This window comes from Festucalex cinctus, chromosome 7 (genome assembly GCF_051991245.1).
Source record: "Festucalex cinctus isolate MCC-2025b chromosome 7, RoL_Fcin_1.0, whole genome shotgun sequence".
In the NCBI taxonomy this organism is placed as follows: domain Eukaryota; kingdom Metazoa; phylum Chordata; class Actinopteri; order Syngnathiformes; family Syngnathidae; genus Festucalex; species Festucalex cinctus.
Genome location: NC_135417.1, coordinates 15,585,596 through 15,603,042, shown reverse-complemented (window position 1 = coordinate 15,603,042; position 17,447 = coordinate 15,585,596). Strand labels below are relative to the sequence as shown.

The 17,447-nt window shown below is 40.0% G+C and overlaps 1 long non-coding RNA gene across 1 annotated transcript in view; it reads left to right on the top strand.

Annotated features, from left to right (window-relative positions):
- LOC144021765 (uncharacterized) overlaps positions 1 to 17,211 on the top strand; it is a 235,404-nt gene extending 218,193 nt beyond the window's left edge. Inside the window, exon 6 of the long non-coding RNA XR_013284174.1 lies at positions 17,135 to 17,211. This is a non-coding gene — a long non-coding RNA (uncharacterized LOC144021765). The remainder of the gene's footprint in view (positions 1 to 17,134) is intronic.
- Positions 17,212 to 17,447: the final 236 nt, after the last annotated feature.

Sequence of the window (17,447 nt, the reverse complement as noted above, 5' to 3'; positions counted from 1 at the left end):
AGGGCTCCAAAGTCCTGCAATAGGCACAATGACTTGACTTGTTTGAGGTGGGGTGGGGGCAGATGTTTATCGCTGAAGCTCTCGTTTGCTTGGTCCTGATGATGTCCTGTAGATTCTTACAAGATTGCGAAATTTTAACGGGAGACATGATGAATGTTATACCTCAGATATAATAATTCTTGTAGTTGTCAAACGAAAAAAAAAATGGCTTTGTGTGTCTATAAGTATCAAATCTGGATAGTAATCGTATACATTTAAGCTGAAATTGATTGCTCAATAACTCACCAAACCAACTACTAGTGACATAATCTCAAAATGTAATGCCATGTTAGCCAATTGGAATTCGGGACAAACTTTAGTCAGTTTAGAACCATATTTATTGCGACACTCATCTTGGCTCTAAGACGCTTGAAAAAGAGTTTGGGAAGATCATGTAACCACCGCTGTTTGCTTTTGTGAAGAATTAAAGGCATTTTGTGCCAGTATTTCGTAAAAGCTGTAAAACTGTAGCCCATGTTAAAACACATTCAAATGAAACAGACAATCCAGAACAAAATGCTTTGCCCTATCAGTGAAGTCATTTCTGGAAAATGTGCAATATTGTGTAAATATGTGCAAATATTCTCTCTGAATTCACTGTGTTATGAAAGATTAACAAACATTTCAACACAATTAGGCAATTATTCAAACACATTTTCCTCACTCCGGTGTGCAAAAGGAGAGAAAAAAACTGCACAAAATGGATTGCAGGATGAAGATAGATTGAAAGTTTAAATACTCCATGTTGAAAAAAGGTACTCATAAAAAATGTTTAATCCCAATCAAACAGGTGCCACTTGAAACTGAACTGTGAGGAAGTTCTAGCCAATCAAAAGTTTTCAGAAAATGTTTTTCGAAAAAGGCACAGCAAGAAAAACAGCAACGAAAAGCATTAAAGTTTTGAAAATAATCATTCAAAACTCATCTTTTTTTCCTCGAAAATGCTTAAAAAAAGAAAAAAAATCATCAGGGTGTGCTCTAGCCCTAAATGTGCGTCCATACGTATTATTAGCCAATAAGATGTCTGAAGAAAGTCCTTTCATTTCCATTGAGCTATCATAAAGTGAAGTTACTATTTAACTATTTAACATTGCCATCCATTTTCAGACCCTCCTCCACCTAAAAAAAATTATAAAAGTATCTAGAAATGTATGATCGAATTGATTGAGAAGACTTAAATACACGTCATTGGCAGTGAATGGTTTTTAATATCCTAACTTGAATATAATGTTAACAATATAACACATAAGCTCAAAAAGTGTGTTTTCAGTGAAATTGCATGGTTCAAAATGCGAGTGGATGCAGTTAAACACATTGCTTTACTCCCACATTAACGCCTCGGCCGTGTTCCCCTCCACTGTCCATCTGTGGCTCTTGATTGACAGCTGCTGAAGAGAGCAAAGGGAGCCTCGGTGCAGAGATGAGAGGGGAGGCTGCAGGGGTCGAGTCCCCGAGCCCCGTTTTTTTTTTGGGGGGGGGTGGGATGACAAGGAAGGGTGGCTGGCCTCCTCCTTCCCATCCCAGGCTCAGGGGCCCACATGGGGGCACAGAGAAGACGGCGACGAGTGAGGGGAAACCTGCTTTGTTTGCGAGCCCTTCACACGTCAACGCTTAAAGTCAACCAGTGTTGTGACATAAGTGACAGACGCATAAATACAAATGTCTTTTCGGCGTGCATATACTCACGGCGCGGCGTAGGTGCACATTTGCATGAGACATATAGGCGCGGCGAGGCGCACGCTATAAAACATCCCCATTATTACCTCACTAAATCTGTCCCTCATCTCCAACCAACGGCGTCGTCTGCACCGTCACGCAAGATGTGATGTGTTGTCTGAAAGCACGAGGACATGTTTAGCCATTATGTTGATGGCAAGTTAAAAGGGAAGTTCACTCAAATATTTGCAGACCCACTAGTCACAACATGGTATTCTGATTAATATTACGTTTGTGGGGTAGAATTAAGCAGCAAAATCCACCCATTTTTATCCATCTCAGGTGGCGGCCATTTTGCTACTTTCTGTCGACTGAAAATGACATCACACAGCTTCAGAGTCGCTGCTATGAGTTTGGCAATTGGGAATTCACCCAAAAATTGATGTTTCAAACCAAAATGGCCGACCTCCTGTTTGAATTCAGCCAATTGTGCTTGAGACTTTCATCAAGGAAAAAAAAAAGAAAAAAGAAAAGCTTTACTCGTTTTTGTTGCCATCGACAGTAGCAAGGACATCATCTGCTTCCAATTGGGAATCATTTGGCCACATTCTCCTCTAGTTCTAGATTTCAACCAAAATGCCCGCTCCTAACCAAAATGGATGACTTTCTGTTGAAGTTCAAGTATAAGTCCTTATACTTTTTCATGCATCTTGTATTATAGATGTATCCATCCAGTTTTCATTTGAGTGAATTCCCCGCCAAGAATTCAGCCAAATGTGATCCTTGGAATTCACCCAAAATGGCTGCTTAGAATCAAAATGGTTCCTGTCAATATTTGAGCATGTGTGCTTGTGACATTTTCCTGCATTTGATTTTGATCGACATAGTCCAAATAGTTTCCTGTCGATTGGTGAAACTGGCGTCAGGAGGCTAATTATGTTGAACTTTTTGAGAATCCTTGAAATAATGCTCGAACATTGCTGCCATGCTCCGCCCACATTAAATGGTGTAAGGAAGAAAATCTTGGAATTTCACCTGTCTGTACCTATTTAATGATTGGGGCTCATTTAGGTGAATTCCAAGTAGGAGTCCATCAAAGTAGGCTACAGCTCGGGAAATGTCCAAAACAGCAAACTTCCTGTTTCGTCCATTTTGTTGTGAAAGACATGTACCACCCAATTTCAAGTCCATCAGTGAAACTGGTCAGGGACATTTTTTTAATTTTTTTATTTATTTTTTTTATCAGACTTAAATGTTACTGAGTTGTTTCAAATGATGATTTTTTTTTAGGTATGTTGAGGCCATCCACAAGAATAATAACAAAAGTCAAACATACCAGTCTTTAAAATGTTTCACTTTTCCCTCATTATAATTCTTAGACACCATTTTAAGGGCTTTCGCATACTCAAAACCTCAACATCTTCCATAGGCAAGTTGGCCCTAGTAAAAAAATTTACACTTGCCGCAGGTTCTTGGCATGACTTCCCAAAAAGTGGATCTAGAGTGCCCACCTAAAACTAGTTTCCCTTCTGAACTTGAACATTGAAAGGCACATCTTTCATGTGTGGACTCACAACAGAAGGCAAAAGTAAACATGCCTTAAAAAAATAAAATAAATAAAACATACACAGTCTTTTTAGTCATTTTCAGGAGTCCTTCAAAAACAAAGCCAACCAGGAGATTTTGTCTGATGGCTGCCAAATTTGAACCACGTAGAGAACAGATCACTCTGCCATAAAACATGGAATTTTAATAACTTCCCCCACAAGGTCACATCTTGACCAAACATCTTTTGTGATGAAGGTTTCATCCTTGAGAATCATAGGCACCTTCTACTGGCAGAAATGAAATCATCTAATAACACTGCTTCTGACACGCCGATTCCCTTCAAACTTTGTATAGCCTACTTGCAACGAGTTCTGTGTATGGCGTACCTCCAGACATTCTGCAGGTCCCAATCACGTCATCACTTGAATTCCTACTGTGTTGGTCATTAACGATGGAAGTGAAAACGAACAATAGCCCCAAACGAGTTGGCATTGATTTCCTTGCTGAGAGATTTATTGGCCACCTGCAGCCTCTGTAACCTTCCCGACAACAAGCATTCCCCGAGCGTTCCGATATCGCTTGGATTCAAGGAGAAACCTGATGAACATTTGGCCTTCTCCAACAGCATGTTATGATCCACCCACTAACGCCTCTATTTCATTCTGTCAATTCTAAAAATATACACACCACAGGATTTGGACTTGTGTTTGGCAATGGCGATGACGATTTGCACAAACCTCCTACGTTTTGGTTTTAACTAGTAATCGACTTTTGTTTGCGGGTTTTTGGAAGTCAGTATATTCAGCTCGTTATAAAAGTCAACAGGTTCTCTTTTTTTTGCCAATTTTTTAAATCATCAACTGAAATCTACAGGGAGTCCTCGAGTTACGACCTACTGCATTTTGACTTTACGGCGCCCGTGCCTCGTCCATAGCACCGTCGTTTTCGATAATTTTCAACAGTAATCATGGCAGTTTAAAGTTATTTTAAGTTGTGTTGTTGTTACTTCTAGCAACAAGTGTCCATCAGGCGCATCAGATTTCCGTGTTTCAGTTTCCATGAGCTCCGCTTTGCCGTCCGTCAGCAATGAATGTCCGTGCGGAAACACGAAATATTGGTTAAGGCATCTTCTGGGTGTCGCAGATATGTTTTATTCATTTTTCATTATGGTACAAATTATTTTGATGTAAATATAGACTTTAATGGTGAAATCCAACTTGCGTCGAAATTCGGGTTTCGTCGCCAGCGTAGGAATGGAACTCGTCCCTAACTCAAGGACTCCATGTACTGTGTTTGTAATCATGTCGAGTGTTCAAGATGACCTCGCATGGTGTTACAATGTCGTTTTTAAAAACGATTAGCATTTCAGTATACTCTGACATGTGGTCGCTCCACAATGTTGTGTAAGGCTACATATTTACATTCTGACTTAGTGGTTTTGAAATATGGATAATATTGTTCAATTTGTATTAGGGATGTAACAATATCCAAACATCACAATACGATATTATCACGATATGAAGGTCACGATACGATAATTATCACGATATTGTGGGGGCGTTAGCGATATTTAATAAACATCACAATATTGTAAAAAAAAGAGCTCATAGGAAAAGAAAAAAAAAGCACAATATTGTACTTTTGTATATAACAGCAATGCATATAAACCACCTACAATCTCTAATAACAATATTGAGGTTCTTACTTGCTAATGCAAGCACACATTGATCGCTTCACAAGCAAATTAGGTTCCCCTTCATCTGACAATTAGCATAGATATTAAACATAGAAGGCCAAAACATCCCTAATGAAAACTAAATTGCACTAATAAAATAGCTACTAGAGGGTGCTAGAAATGCACAAATGGAAATCAACCTGACTTTTTAAACAGATGTGTTCCTTTTAAATATTGTGAACATGACGACGACGATATTGTGGCAGTTTTAATATCACGATATCACGATATTGTCCTTATCGTGACATCCCTCATTTGTATTGCTGACACTCAAACCGCTTAGAAATTGTTCAAATGTCATATTCTAACATTTTTTGAAATCCTGTAACATTTAACTTCTGTTGTTCTAAAATAGTGGCATTTGAACCTAAATTAATGCAGCCAACATCCTGACAAAAAAAAAAAAGTGTAAAAAAGTGTAATTTTACAGTTAACAAGAAATTTTACAGTTAACAAGAAATTGTTAACTGTTCTTGAAAGAATCAAACATCCTTGGCACCTCGTCGGTCCGAGGATAAAGCTCCTGTGCAATGCCAAGCTACAATGAATGGCGGCCCCGTTGATCATTGGTGAAGTTCTTTATCCTGCTTTTGATTCTCTGTGCTTTTGTATCCATCTGATTGGCAGCCAGGCAGGGCTGAATGAAGCCTCGCGCCCGTGTCAAAAAGGATGTACATTTCGCAACCTTGTGTTTGTGCGCTTTTGCCTGGCAACGAGGCGACGGAGACAATAGGCAACAGCGCAGCGATCCCGGCCATCCTTCCTTCGGCACTCCAGTGCACCGCCGAGGCTCGTAGAGGGACTGACAGCAGCTATGCGGGGCATGTGTCTGCACACATTTGCATGCGGAATGGTTGGATCGTGTGGCTCGGGATGGATGTGCGCCGGTGTCTGTGTTGTGTGGCGTGGACGAGTTGGTGGGGAAGGACACACGGGACGGGAGCGACAGTGAGAGAAAGTTGCTCGGGGTGACAATGGAAGGCAAGCAGATGCTGGGCCCTGGCCCTAATTGATCTCTGGGTAGAGCAGAGGGCCCAGCCACTGGAGGGGTCATTAGAATGCAAATATAACACACTCCTGACGGACACACTTACAAAAGAAGGAATGATGGAACGTAGTGGGACAGGAAAAGATCCCAAAATACAGCTCGCTCATCTTTTTGTGTTCTACCTAGTTATTCGTTTTCTGTATATGTTCAGAACCACCTTCAAATGAAACAGGATAAGAATTGTCCCTTTGTCAAATGCGTATATTGCAAGAGCATTTTTTTTTTTTTCTGTTAAAATAAAAGCAATGGATTGTGGACATTTTTTTCTGGTGATGATCTGATCATTTCAGAGTGAAACAGTTTACCAAGTGAGAAGAGTGTTCAAAAGCTTGGAAAATCTTGCAAATGTTGTGGGCATCTTACGTATTTTATCAACATAAAGCCTTCGGTGGCTGGAATATATCCCCTTGGTTCACTACAACGAGGCACTCTAAAGTGGCCACAACAGCTCGAAGCCCTGGTCCACACCCTGGCTATCAACTCAGACATTAAAAAAAAAAATCATAAAGTAATCCGCCCTCTTCACTCTTCCAGCTCTCTCTGCATGGTGTGCATGCATTCACGACCGACGAGGCGCTCTAAAGCAGCCATGTCAGCAGACTTTCTGAAGTTGTTTAAGCCACACCCCAAAAAAAAATCATGAAAACTGAAATGCTGATAAACAATTTATCACTTTATCTTCACAATGAAATTCTCCATAATGGTTTGTGACATCGCCAACTAGTGGCCCGGCATGCATATTACAATTGTTTCAATTAAAAAGGGAATGGACAGGATGGGTTTAAAAGCAGACATTTTTTTAGTTTAGGAAACTTTTCAGTTGATTTAAATCAGTGTATTCTTTTATTTGTTTATGTGGGACAAATGAAGCCAATGCGACCCTCCATTCAAACAAACACGGACCTTTGTGCCCTTGAGATGAGTGCATGCTGTTTGTGGTGTCCCACCCCTTGTACACGTCTCTCATTATTTATCTTTTTCATGTCTCCATTTAAAAAAAAAAAAAAAAAAAAAAAAGGCGAGGAGATCCATGGCAAGGGTTGGATGGACCGGAGGAGGGGATCGTTGTTTCATACTCTCCTAATTGACGTGAACAGTTCTTTTGACCCTAATTAGTGCTTTGTAATCTCTCATTTGCATATCACAAAGGCAACATCATTTGCATATTTGTAAACGAGATGGGCGTCTGCATCTGCATGCGTTCCCTTGTTTCCTCGCCTTTCTTCTTTCTGGCCGTCATCTTTCCGTCTCATCCTCTCTCCTTCCCCTTTCCCCCCTGCCTCTCTCACCCACTTGCACTGTGGGTACGATGCCAGAAAGTGAGGATGGCGACGAGAGGCAACGCTGGCACACGACAATGAACCGATGAGGAAAACACAAAAAGTTGGGATGAAGAAAAAGATAATACATAAAAGTTGTGGTGTCATGGCAATGCACTGTATTCAAATGTGGCGCACACCCAGAGACTTGCCCCCCAGCACCCAGCCGTGCATTCAGCATTGATTGCCCAAGCACCACCACCGTGGCCAGATCAGATCCTCACCATTCAATATTTCAAACGGGCTGTCTGCCACGTTGTCAGCCAAAGCCAGTGGGGCAAAACCGACGTCTGCGGAAAAGGAGCAAGTGCATACCAGATGCAGCAGCCCTCTGCTGTGGTCATTACACCGTGTTTTTGTACGCACCACTCCACACTGCATTTTTTTGGGGGGAAAAAAAAAAACTCGTCTTTTTTTTGTAAATTAAATAGAAGTAATATATATATATATATATATATATATATATATATATATATATATATATATATATATATATATATATATATATATATATTAGGGGTGTTAAAAAATCGATTCGGCGATATATCGCGATACTACATCGCGCGATTCTCGAATCGATTCAATAATCGATAAAATCGATTTTTTTTATTTTTTTTATTTTTTTATTTTTTTATTTTTTTTAGGATTCACACCTTAAGCATGGAAGAATGTTATATAAACGGAACATTAAGCCTTAATATTTTATTTTAATGCTGTTCAAACATGAAACAGATTACAACCTCTATAAGACTGAAATTTCAGATAAATAAATAATACATTTTCATATAAATCTTACACTCTACAAGCTTACTGATTAGTATTTTCTAAATTTGAATGAAAAAAAATCACAACAATCGACTTATAAATTCGTATCGGGATTAATCGGTATCGAATCGAATCGTGACCTGTGAATCGTGATACGAATCGAATCGTCAGGTACTAGGCAATTCACACCCCTAATATATATATATATATATATATATATATATATATATATATATATATATATATATATATATATATATATATATATATTACAAATATAATATATAGCACCTGTCATAGAGAGACCACTAACGTTCTGGAAGTGATTAGTGCAGCCTCGTTCTATTTTGAGCAGGAAGGGAAACAATTATTGTTCTACTAATTAAACCTGGTTTTCAGTTACAAGTTAATATGATGTGGTAAAGAGAAAATAAATGACTTGTATATTTGACGCACCACAGAGAAAAGTGTCAAAAACAAGACTGCCAAATTGGAATGATTTTAACAAAGGAGCCAAGTAAATAAAACCGGACCAAACCACTCTAAATAAAGAAAAACAAGCTCTTGTCTTCGCTCTCAAACACTGTGGGCGGGGCCCTGGAATTGTTTATCAATATCCCCCGTTCAACTGTCAACCGTCAATCAAATACAAGGTTTTTGGAGTGTAGTGTTACCTTTGTGTCAGTACCCTAACAATGATAGTATAGCTTTTGATTTGTTTTGTTTTTTCCTTAACGAGAGTATTGTTTTCATTGCTCCCAGTGTGAAAATTGTTTTATCCGTACAGGAGTAAGCTCTCCTATGATCATTATACGATGTAAAATGACAATAAATGGCATTCTATTCTATTCAACCTGGATTTTTTTGTAAACATTTTACTGTTGGTACAGATGGAGATTGAAAAAAAACATGCTATTCTTGGGGTTTCCTGAAAAGTGATTATTTTGGAAGTGCAATGATTCTGCCTGATGCCAGTGATATTTTTGTAGGCTTTTGTACAAAATTAGAGCAGAAATTCCAACAAAATCCTCCTGCTAGTGCTCCACAGTAATAAAAGAGCTTTTCTCCCACAGCATACATTGCCATTCATCTCTTTTACAAGTCACTACTGATGTCCTGGCGAGGGGAAAAAAAACATTTATTTGCTTGTTTGTCTTTTGCTTTCTCCTTTAATTTCCACAATGAATTGCTCGTGTTTGTCCTGCAAGGTCACCGCATCTATCACACTGTCGCCGTTCTAGGGTGGCATTAAAGATGCACTTTGAAATTTGTCATCTTCAAGGCAGCGAGTCCTTGAAGTTCTCAGCATGGGTGTCAGCCTTTGAGCGTCGTCCTTCAAATCTTCTTCATCTGGCGCGATTCCACCTTCCACAAGTCACCACAGCTGACCTTGGCCTGCCCAAATGGAAGGCGACGCAAACGCGCCCGCAGTCATAATGACACTTGGCGCGCTTTCCGCGGCTCCGACCCGTTCTCCTCTTCCCCTTGTCAGCCCCGACCCTGGCAACGCAGTGCTCTATTACTATGGTAATGGGGGATAATTGAATGGCCGAGGTGTAATGGAGAAGACAACACGGCCTACATTATGATAAGGAGCCTACGCAGTGACCCAGCGTCCCGGGTCGGCGCTCCCCAATCAGGCCGGCTTAAGGAAGGATAAACGTCCTTCTTGCGCCCCGCTATCGCACCTCCTAACTTTATCCATTTTTTAAATCTGAATATCTCTTCTTTTGCTCTTTCTGTACTCAGGTTATCTTGCTATATGTCAGCATAACAATTGTTAGGTTGTTTACATTTAATCAGGTCTGCATGTAGAAATAATACGCGACAATATGCTAAGGTGCCTCATACTTGTAAATTGATCTGAGCACTTTTAGCACCCCAGATTTCTTGCTTAGTTCATCTCAGCGTGAACTTTTAACATTAGCATTTGTCAATTAGTGCTTTCAGGTTGCTACGTGACCATGTGTCGTTTTACTAATTGTTAGCATGTTAATTTGAATTTGTACCTTACGACAGAGCAAGATCAAAAAAAGTTTACATAGATTTTGGCACTCAGGTTATCTTGGTGTATTTCAGCAAACTGTTTAGCATGATAGCGTGTTTTATAAGTGTTCCTTTGAACTAGTACACCACTAAGCTAGCTGTTGTAAAATGGTTCTCAATCTGCCCCGGTGCTTTGTTTACTTTATTACTTTATTGCTATTTGTCTGTGAGCCTTGAAGTTAATTTTGTAAGATTCTCAAAACATCTCAGAAACAGGACCCAACAACAGGGTAAGATATTAAATCATCATCAATCTGATGATGCTCAGGTTGCTATCTTGCTATATTTCAGCATACCAGTGACCAACTGTTATCATGTTAGCATTCAACCTTACTGGTGGTTTAACACCTGTCCATTGAAGGATGAGGTGTCGCCAAATTACTGGGTCCATGTGTAGGTCGTTAGCATGCTAGTTATTCTCATGATAGCTACCACTGTTGTTGAGATTTTTAGTGTCGTTTTTAAAAGGTGCAAGTTAACATGACCATTAAATCCACCAAAGTAATTCTTTACACTTGTATAGTTGTTGTTAACCTACATTTTGGGTGTGTTGTGTAGCTTGTTTTATGTACTGAGTGAATTTTAATACAGTAAATAGAAGAAAAATAGGTAATAGGCAGTCAATCGAAATTTGGCACTTAGACCTGCAGTGTATATCTAGCTTTAGGGTCAAGGCTTTTGAACAAATGCATTGCATAAGTAAGCACTATAGGTGGTATTTGTGGTGCATGGTGGGCTTGGGAAGGCGCTTACACGGCAACGTGTAATGAAAAATGTAATGGCGATGAATCGTTGTTTTCCATGGCGGCGGGCCGCCGTGCCTGGCTGCCGGGGGAGTGAGCGGGCATTCATTTGCTCCCATTCCACAGGTTCCCCTAATGTATTCAAGCGTGAAAGGTACTCCGTCAAACGCGGCGAGCGGAGGGGGGAGGCGGGCCCCCGCCAGTGTCGCCTCCTTTGCATACACGGCCCTTCTCTGATTGCCGTGTTTTGGGACAACACGTCTCTAAACGCACTGCTTTCTCGATACGTCCGCGCTTTAAATATTCACAAGGAAAATAAACAGTCGACGAGGTAAAGGCGCACAATAAGCAATCTGGCGAGGAATGAAAGAAAATACAGTAACGTTCCAGGGGAAATGGAATTTTATTTTGAATCCGAGCTTTTAGTTTATATTGTTTTGTAGCATATGGAGAAAGCTGGTTACAGCTCCATTCTGTTTACGTTGCGAAAATTGGTCTGTGCAATTAGCGTTGTGGAGTGTGTGAGCGTTTTTCATATGTGCCCATAACCAGATAAAAGAGGAAGATCAGAGAAGAGGCTGCAGTAAGTGTTCCTGCTTGCGAGCTACTTTGTGTGCTTTGTTACCATGTGATAAACATTCACCAGTGTCTTGTTTGTTAGTTGTTGTGTTTTATTTTTTGTTCGAATTTCTGCACCTAAAATTTACTTACGTAATTGTATTCTTTTCTCAGTTGTACAGAAAATGTAATTAAAAAATACCCGTCCTTTATTGCTTGTAATGAAAATTAGATGGTGTACAGTTCTTTTACTCTGCACTTTACCTCCATCCACCCATAGAAACGCTATAATATTCCGTTCTTTACATATGTAAGGCAAGTGGCAAGTACTGCAGTGATTTTTCTGTTTGAGTAATTTGTTGACATCTGAGGTGCATAATAATAATAATTGTAATTGTGAATTTGCTTGCGTTTGAGTTTGACCACAACTTGAAGCTCTTACCTTGTTGACGTATTAGATTAGATTTGTGTTTTATGGTGAGTCATCAAGCTTGCTCCGCCCTTACAAAATGACAAAACTAAAATTGTTCGCCATTTTGTGTCATCTGAGTGGTTCAGATTTGGTAGAATTAATTGAAAACTCAAGGACAAGTCCATCTTTGAAGTACATCTAGAAAATGGCAGCTTTGAACCAAAATGGCTGACTTTCTGTCTATTTTCAGATTCACCTAAAGTAAAATGGCAGAGTCTTTTCAGGCTTTTTTTTTTTCTTTTTTTTTATGTGGGTCTGCTCATGATAGGCATGCTTAAGAGGGTTCAACGAAGCGAAATGTTGGATTTCAATACTCAGCATCGACCTTAAAATGGCAGCTTCAAACCAAAACGGCTGACTTCTTTTTGAGCATGTCTTATTGAAGACAATTTTGTGTGTCTACTTTTGATAAACAAGTCGACCAAAATTCATGTTGTGAGTCAAGCTGGCTTCAGGGGCTGAATTTTAAAATAGAGGTTGAATGAATACCCCACTGATGTGTTTGTTGTTGACTTTTGAGGCATGCATGACCATCTCAGCCTAGCTGTGGTTAACCACATTTCATTCAACTTTAAAGAAAGGAGTTTGCAGTTTTCAAACTGCTAGCAAGATTTGAATGTAGCCTCACTTCAATAATACCTCAAACTCATTCATGTGATTAGGAAAGTGCATATTTGTCATAGTCCCAACTTCAAGCAAGGAGCATCACTAGCAATATTAAGCTAGCATTATCACTGTAAACAAGCTGACGTTAGCCACGTCAGCTATGTTGATATAGGATGACTTTATATTTTGTGATTTGTAGTATTAATGATATCAGCTTGAAGTTGTTTTTGGTATGTATATTCAATTAAAAATAAAAAAGAGGTTATGAACCTCAGCTGCCTGAAGTCTATTGGCTTTGTTTCTTTTTGCTGTTTTTATACCAATCATGTCAATGATAGGGACAACACTGATATAATTTCTTAAAACTGAAAAAAGTTTCGTCTGCATGCACTTCTCCCTAGCAGCTCCCAAACAATTCTCATTCGGTCTGAATGTGTTTACTCTGTGTTGTTCCTCTCAACTGTCATCACCCCTCCCCACCTTCATGCCCTCTGCCAGTGCACTGCTCACCTTTTACCCCCCTTCCACTCTTTGTTGTTGTGAAACACAGCGGCCATGCATAAAACATGTCATAGTACTCGGGGCTAGTCAACTTTTCCCTTAGCGTTTATACAAAGTGTTTGTTTTTTTTCTCCCCCTTTGGACTCTTCAAACCCGCAGGACAACTTTTAGAAGTTGCCTCTCTTTAGCTTTTGAGAGCTTCCTCTGCCGTTTCTTTGGTGGTCATCCAAAGAAAGTGGCGCACACGCATGCACTGGGTTGCCTTTGCCCCCCGCGGGGTCAAGGTGGGCTGCACCAAAAGAAGACGTTTTGCATCTCTTTCCCTTTCTTTCCACCACCTCCTCCTCCTTGTCTTCATCTCGTGTTTTCCACCCCTGCTGGGGGCCCGCTGGCGCCCCCCTGCCTCAAGCCCATATTGGATCTCAGTAGGAATTTTGTGCTTTTTAAACGAAGAGGCAAATCAAGAGGACGAGGACCAATCGGAGGCAAGCGAGGGTGGGGAAACGAGTAGCAGGGGAGCGGAGGCAATCGGCGAGCGCACACCAACAACACAAACACGGGAGTGGCTCAGAGCCTTGGGGGGGGAGGGGGTCGCGGTGGCGGTGGGGTGAAGCTCATTTCAATATGGCCTCCTGCCGCGTGCCCCTGATGCAATGACCAGGAGACCCCTCACTTGCAGAGCCACTGGTCTGTGATAAACACCCCATTTTGCATCCTCCCCATCCTCTTCCCGCTTGAAAATCCAATTCCGAGCGACCCCCCGTCCTCACCATCTGAAATTGCTTAGAGGTCTTTTCCCACACACAACCTTCACATGCGCACATATTTTGCGGCATAAAGACTTCTTTAAATCAAAGTAAGTGACGTATTACTGTAATGTCAGGAAAAATTAAGGGACCAGAAAAAAAATAATAATATATATATATTTCTTTTTTTGGCAAATAAATGTTCTAAATGGCAATTTTACTTCAATGGTCTCTTTTTTATTTTTGGAAGAGATTTATACCACACACAAGACATTTTGGTGAAGTTATAACCCTTTGGAATCAGGAATGATGATCAAAAATGAAAATTAAATGCAACTAAGTGTTGTCCATAATATCTAGTAGCCCATATATAGCCCAAATTTGGCTGTAGTGGGATCCATAACCAGAGAAAATGGCCTGCATTACACCAAAATTTGTATTTATTTATTTATTTATTTATTTATTTATTTATTTATTTATTTATAGTTATTTATTATTATTATTATTGTTATTATTATTATTATTATTATTATTATTATTTTTCTTTTCAGGCGAGGTTTCTCGATACTTTTTTATGGGTTTACTCATTATAGAAGTGTCTGCCTAACAAATTCCATTTTGCCAAGTGAAACTAATTATGACATCATCGAGATGAATTTTGTGTCCAATGCCAAGCAATCATCAAACATAGCAGTGATTCTCCGCCCACATGCCATGACAAAAATTCTTCCCAATTTAATTAAGTGTTTTTTTTATTATTATTTTTATTTTTATTTTTATCATTATCATATTAAACTTCCTTATGTTAAATTTTTTAAAGTTTGTTGAATAATGTTTTAAGATTGTTAGTTTGTAACCTATTTTCATTTATTTTTTTTCCTCTGAATGTTAACTACTGTTTCTTGATGCTTATGTGTTGTCTTTCCTCGTGTAAAGCACATTGAGTTGCCTTGTGTATGAAATGTGCTATACAAATAAACTTGCCTTGCCTTGCCTTCCCAATTTAGTGTCATTCATCTGACTAATATAATGGGTTAAAATTTGGTAGGAATCGGTCAAAATTCCTCGGAAAAGTTTGTTCTTCTAGGACTGCTGTAAATGGTTACATTGACCTGAAAATGTCACCGAAAACCAAAATGGCAGACTTCCTGTGTCTTGTGGGTCACATTTCATGCCACTATTTTATTTTTTTTAATGCAACTCACTCACACACAGATACAAACATGGTCTTCCAGGTGGGGAAGCGAACCCACACTGCCTGGATTGAAAGTAAGCGACGGTAACCATGCACCGAGTGCTTGTCATAAACCATGATAATTTTGAACATTTTGAAATCAAATTAGCCCTCAACGCCAGCTTCCCAGATTGACTTGAAATTGGGTGGACAGGTCTATTGTAACAGGATGCACTGGGCAGGAAGTCAATGATTTTATTTACTTATTTTGCCGTTAATACGTCTGTTACCCTGTCAGTCAAAACTCAGCATTACGTTGATACATCTCTTATATAGGGTCCCATTGGATAATCGTGTCTGTATTTCATACAGCGCATGTCGCCGGAAGCCATTAGTAAGAACTTATCAGATGATGCGTATAAGAATGAGAAACGCACACAGCATCAATCACTTGGCCAACCACTGACTTGAGCTTCCTGTTAACCTTGACTATTTGACATTTGTTTTAAGTCGTGTCATCAATCATAGCAGACAGCAGCTGTCTGTTGGTGCCTTGATTACTAATTTGACGTGTCGAAAAACCTTTGTTTGCTTAAGGAAATAATAGAAATATGTGAGATAGCTTCATAGAGGCTGGAGTATCCAGGTTGGAGCATCAAGGTGGGATACCCGTGCTACCACGGTGTTTCGGTAGAGATGAAACGGGGCTCTCCAATAAGGCCCGCTAAAATATTTATCCTCTCGCTTCCCTTCCTACAGCTGGAATGTGACACACACATATACATACTCGACACACACACACCCACAGTGTTGCTCCCACCGGCTCCCTCACCGAGCCTGCAGAGGGCCCTGAAATATTAATGCACAAAGTAAATTAAAGCTGCAACAAAAAGAAATGGGGGGCTTCTTATTCTCCACCCCTGTATATCTGAATGTCTGTTCTTTATGACTGGGTGAAAGGGGGCGGGGGGATATGCAAGTGAAGGAGGAGGGAGGGTGTGGGTGGATGAAGGGAGGAGATGGGGTGAGGATGGTGGGCGGCAGATGAGAATGCAAGCCCACTTTAAAAGTTTAGTGTTTACAATTGAGAGTATGTCAAAATTAAGGCCGTCAATATGGAATCTTTTGAGATTCGATTATCCTATCGACTACTCCATTGAGTAATCGGATGGCTTTGCTATTAGACGGTAAAAATGTCACGATTAGTTTAGATTAGATTGGACAGTAGAGGTATTTGGATTTTGTGTTTTATGATGACTTGTGTGAAAATTTGGTAGCAGTCAAGCAAATCTCTAAGTTCATCTTTGAAGGGCTCCTGGAATTGGCCAAAATGGAGACGACCCCTATCGGCCATGTAAATAACGAAAAAATAGTAAAGTGTAAGTGTAGTTATTGGGACTCGAACCCGGGAAGTGTGGTCAGAAGACGACTCTCTATCTGATTGAGGTCGGAAGCCATCAATTATTTACGTGTTGACTGTTTTGTAACATCAACCGTACGTCCCGGTGACGACAAATTGGCATACGTCAACACTAAAAAACATAAAACTAATTCCAGGCCTGTTAGCTCATCAAGATAGGATTTCATCTTCTGACCAGATGACCTGCATTCGAGTCCCGTTAACTCCACTTATGGTTCACTTTACTATTGTTTGCTATTTACATGGCCGATAGAGGTCGCTAAACTACAATACGTAACAATTGGTCATATTTTGGTGCATGATAAACGGCCAATATGGTCGTAGCGTGTTGGAGTTCTTGTTGCCAAAATGTCCCTGGAACGGCTTCTCCAAACAAAAGTGGAAGCTTCCGTATGTCTTTTCAGGTATCTTGAGGCTTTTTTGTAGGTCTACTATAATAATCTAATTGTGCATCGTCAAACTGGCCGCTTGACTCCAAATTGGCCAACTTCCTGTGTCTTTCCAAACATGTTTTCTTGACGTTTTCGAGTTTGCTCATGGTAGACTCGTCGACCAAATTTCATGTTGCAAAGCAAAACTTTTTCGAGGGTAGAATATTCCAAAACAGAACGGGAAATGTCGAGGAAGAAGTTTGAATATGAGAACTTTTAATTCAAAAGGGTCTCGGGAAGGGGTCATGTGTGGTCATTATGCTCACATGCTTGCTCACTTGCAGCTTGTTGGAGGGGGGAAAAAAAATGTTTATTTTCCTCCAACAGAACCACACAGTGAGAGGAGGGTGGCGACCTTTGAACCTCAACGCAATGACCCGTGACCTCTTTCAATTTGACTGACAGCTCAAACACAGCGAGAGGATGGAGGTAACACACACGCATAAACACGCACACACACACTTGCACTTGACTTGAGACAATCATGACCAACATGCAGACACACATACGCACAGTGTACGTTTCCATAGTTACCTGCTCATAAACCTGCAGCTAATTCATCCCTCGTTTGCTTCTTTGGCTCGCTGTCAATATTTGTGGTACATATGGAAAAATGTATGTAAATAAAGAAGGAAAGTAA